The 5,000-nt window shown below is 32.1% G+C and overlaps 1 protein-coding gene across 2 annotated transcripts in view; it reads right to left on the bottom strand.

Moving 5' to 3' along the window:
- The window catches only part of LOC119578085 (chymotrypsin-1-like), a 19,879-nt gene that overhangs the window by 9,451 nt on the left and 5,428 nt on the right, over positions 1-5,000 (bottom strand). For both annotated transcript variants that reach the window (XR_005229182.1, XM_037925809.1), the window contains exons 2-6: positions 4,979-5,000; positions 3,567-3,619; positions 2,472-2,636; positions 2,009-2,141; positions 1,439-1,566 (exon numbers count right to left, since the gene is read on the bottom strand). The exon at positions 4,979-5,000 is cut by the window's right edge and continues 40 nt beyond it. The gene's annotated coding sequence lies outside the window, so the exon portion shown is untranslated. The remainder of the gene's footprint in view (positions 1-1,438; positions 1,567-2,008; positions 2,142-2,471; positions 2,637-3,566; positions 3,620-4,978) is intronic.

Genomic DNA, 5,000 nt, shown 5'->3' with positions numbered 1-5,000 from the left:
ATATATAATATATATATATACAATACCAAACACATACATATATAATACTATATAATATATACACAATAATAACTATATATATAATATATATATATATACATAATATATATATTGTGTGTGTGTGTTGTGTGTGTGTGTGTGTTGTGTGTGATGTTGTGTGCGTGTATTCTCTCTACTCATCTCTATCTACTCTATCCCTTCTCTTTCATCTCTCACTCTCTCTCTCTCTTCTCTCTCTTCATTTTATATATATATATATATATATATATATATATATATATATATATTATATATATATATATGATATACATATATATACACATACATATATGTGTGTGTGAAAGAGGGAGAGAGAGAGAGAGAGAGGAGAGAGAGAGAAAGAAACAGAAAAAAAAGAAAGAGAGAGAAAAGGAGATTGAGAGAAAGAAAAAGGAGATAGGAGAAAGAGAGTGAGAAGAGATCCGAAATTGGTCCTAAAATCAAGTGTACAATTACAGGATCTGAGTCACGTGACCCGAATGAAAGCCCGACTTTAACATGAGGTTCTCAGCGAAAAAACTTTCCTGGGTTTTATTTTATCTATTTATCCAAGAGACTGGATAATTCGCTCTTGAACAGTATTCGCATTGACAGATGTAGAAAAGGAATGAATGAGAATGAATATCTTCACAATACAAGAGATGTATTTGTAATACATCTCTTGTATTGTGAAGATATTCATTCTCATTCAATTTGCTCTTAAACTTTGACAGATTCCAACCGTTCCGAGAGACTGATCTGCGCATCTTGATCTTTTGCTTTTTTGTGGGGACACTTTTGAATTATTTTGGTACACTATCTGTATTTTGGTACGTTATTGTATTTTTGGTACGCTTTTGTTCTTTAGTATTTTGGTATGATATTAACACTAGACTTTATAGGATGAATATGACTTATCGATCTCGGTCCATGCAGAAAAATAGGTATACATACGTGTTCTATGATGAATGATTTTAAAAAACTAAATTCAATTATCAGGGAGTATCTTGGCGATGTAGTTTTGTTAGAATCATTTATATCTTATCAAACGTCAAGTGAAGAAAAAATATATATGATGACAGATGAGGAGAAAAGATATTTAAAAACACTTGTACCTGTAATGATTTTTTTCTAATATAATTTCAATATAAACCATGTATTGCCTAATAATTCCTGATTTTCATTAGTCACGGCATTTAAAGACGCCACATGACGTTTATTTATAAAAAGGATACAATAATATATCTTTAAAAAATAATAAAATAAAAATAAGTAATATATAAATCAATTAATAATAATAATAATGATAATAATGATAATAATAATAATAATAATGAATCAATCAATAAATAAATTGATAAACAAATAAGCATGCAATACAAGAAAAAAAATCAACAGTAAACATCAGATGACAACTCACTGCGCCAGTTGGTCATGTTTCCGCAGAAGGCGCTGACGGGAGGGCCCTTTGCCCCGAGAACCGTCAGGCCGTCGTGCAGACAGGAACCTCCGTAGAACCTCGCTAGTTCGAACTTCTCCAAGGTCAGTCTGGGGAGAGAGCGAAAGGGGTTTTGTGTTTCTTTCTGGTCCTCTTTACGTTTTCAGTTTTGTTGAATGAAGACACACACACACAGTCCATAATACTATCTATATATTATAAATATATAATATATAAAATACATAATAATAAATAAATAACTATCAAATACATACTATATATTATATTAGTATATATTATATATATATATATTATATTTTATTATATTGCGTGTGTGTGTTTGTGTGTGTGTGTCGTGTGTGTGTGTGTCGTGTGTGTGTGTGTCGTGTGTGTGTGCGTGTGTGTGTATGATATGTGTGTTGTGTGTTGTGTGTTGCGGGGTGGTTGTATGCATATGTTATAAAATATCATTTATTTACATATTGATTTATATACGCATGGTTATATCCCAGCGTGTGTAAGTGCATATGACACAAAGCCAAAGATGCCGACCTGACCCCGCAGATGCCTTTGCTAACGTTCACAGTAAGGGAACAAACCCGTGCTTCTGTATCATTCTTAGGGAAGGACGGATTCCTGAAATAACTGTGGTGAGAGTCCGTCTGTTCTCCGCAGGTCTTCATTACTGTGATACAAGAGAATTAATAAAAAGGTAAGGCAGATCAATACAAAAGAAAATGTTTGTGAATGAAAAAAATAAAATCAAGGTATAGGCAGTCACACACGCTGACCTAATTATAAACAAAATATCTCGATAAAACGTATATCATCAAATCATCACAACAGAGAGAGAGAAAGAGAAAGAGAGAGCGAGAGAGAGAGAGAGAGAGAGAGAGAGAGAGAGAGAGAGAGAGAGAGAGAGAGAGAGAGAGAGAGAGAGAGAGAGAGAGAGAGAGAGAGAGAGAGAGAGAAACAGACACAGGCAGAAAGATAAAGGAAAAACAAGCTATCTCACCTATGCAACAAACGTCCTTGGTCTTGCCACAGTGCCCAGCGAAGAGGCCCTGTTGTCCATGGCACTTTGAGTTCCTCATACACGCTCCTACTGTGTCTTCGACTTTACAGAAGTGGTAATCTTCACTCTGGTTCGTCGTGTATGAGGTACGTAGGTTGGCCAAATCTGGTGCGAGGTTGCGAAAGAATCAAAGTCAGGCGAAAAGATGTTATAGTCTATGTTTGGAGTAAAGTAGAGAAGAAATAGGATAGCACGTTTATTTGTTTTAATCATTAACCATTAACCATTAGAGAAGAAATATTATTTGGATTTCCTACTTTATGATAAGTGTATTTGATACCAAATTCCTTTTTTGGTTAACCCGAATATATTTATTTTACACGATAGATGTATTTTTTAAATTCTATGTCCCTTCGTATTTGTTTATTGATACATTTTATATCGTTGTGTTTGTTTTTTTGTGACTGATTTGGCGTGTTATCATCCTTGACTACGAATTTTATTGCTGGGTAATTAAATGGTATAAGTACGATGTTAATGAATTGAAAGTAATTTTCAACGCGTTGTGCATGATGGTAATTTTTATATAATGATTCTCGTGATGAGGTTAATGATAATGATTACCTTGATAATTCTGTATGGTATTGATTCTCTTGAAGAGTTTAATATTAATGATTATCTTAATGATTTTGAGGACAATCATTATCTTGTTGATATTAATGATAATGATTACTTTAATGATTGTGATGCTGCTGACATTCCTTACGTTATTAATGAAGAATAACAGGTATGCTCTATATTGTGGTTGGCAATGGATGACATTTAACACTAAGGATACTTAGTATAATGATAATGACGATAACAAGAAAGATTCTCAATATAATGATAATTATACTGACATGTGTTTTGACATATGTGACGATAACAACGATAATCATACTGATAGTGATGACCCCAACGATGCTGAATCTCGAAGCATTATCAATAACACTAACACTGATAGAGAAAAAAAACATTACAGCTTTTTAAAGACGAAAACAACAACATTGACTGAAACATAGTCATAATGTAGAATGTTTAGCAAATCATACTTACGTCTGCCATCACGCTTGGAGTCCAAAGTCGAAGAGGAAACAGCAACCAAGATTCTGTGCTGAGAAAGTGTATATTAATTTCATTTCGTTCTCCTTCATAGCCAGTGATACATTCTATTAAAAATATAGTTACATGTATTAAATATTTTTTACATGTATCAGATATTATGTGTATATGTAGTGTAGGTGTATTGATATCAAGTATGATTACACTTTATAATATTTTTTTTCTATTCAGAGCTATACGTACGTTGTCACTTCTTTTGGTCTGTTTAGAGTATTTGTTTCTGAAAGATGAGGATGAATATAATGACATGTGTTGATATTTGTGATGATAAAAGCGATTAAACTGATGCTGATACTAAAATAACTCAAGACCCAAGGTGAATGATTTTTTTAAATTTTAGAAAAAAGTTGCCTTTTTATACTACAAGAAATACCCACATGATTCACAATATTCATCTAAGTGCCCTGAGATGGGACTAGTGTGAAAAAAATACTTTCTATTTATTTATATAATCCTTGTTTACAAGCTATTCGAAGCACCTTTGGGTGTATGACCATGAATGGCGCTTTTTCTGCTGCGCAATGTCAAAATTTGTAATTATTATGTTATAGCAATTTAGACTATGTCATCCTCCCCCCATTGCTTTGCCCAAATGGAGGAAAATTATATCCGATTTTTTCCTCTACTCATATATCTAAATAAAAAAAATGCGGTGAAGTGCCATAGCGATACTTTTGGTTATATATAGATTTACTTATATAAATATACCGGAAGTGCATTCAATCGTCAACTGATCTGCACCCCATCATCAAGTCTAGAACATATTTGTACGTAAAAAAAGCATTAACCAAAGTTCCATTTTACCTACAAATTGCCCCCAAACTACAAAGGATCCTGCTAGCTAGCTCACTATTTGAATTAGCGTAGGAATCACCGATAACTTGAAATCAAAGGTGAAGAGATACAGGCAGAAAAGACGATAACTAGATTGGATACTTAGTTATTATATTTTGAGGCGCATAAGTATAGAAAGTAATGGTACATGTACATATTTCTCTTTTGTGTTTCTTATTAATGATTTGTTTACCTTTTGTTTTGATGGATGAATTAATGGATGGACGGATGCATACATACATACTCACATGCACACACACACACACACACACACACACACACACACACACATTATATATATATATATATATATATATATATATATATATATATATATATATATATATATATATATATGTATATATATGTAATAGTATATATAGTGTATATATATATAATTATAATTATATTATAATATATAATATATTATATAAATATAATATATATACATATATATATATTAATACGGATGCATGAATACAGTTACTCCAAAACTGTATAACCGAACTTACATTGGTAGCAGCGTAAAGGGTG

This window comes from Penaeus monodon, chromosome 10 (assembly GCF_015228065.2).
Source record: "Penaeus monodon isolate SGIC_2016 chromosome 10, NSTDA_Pmon_1, whole genome shotgun sequence".
NCBI classification, from domain to species: Eukaryota; Metazoa; Arthropoda; class Malacostraca; order Decapoda; family Penaeidae; genus Penaeus; species Penaeus monodon.
This window is presented reverse-complemented; position numbering and strand designations above follow the sequence as displayed.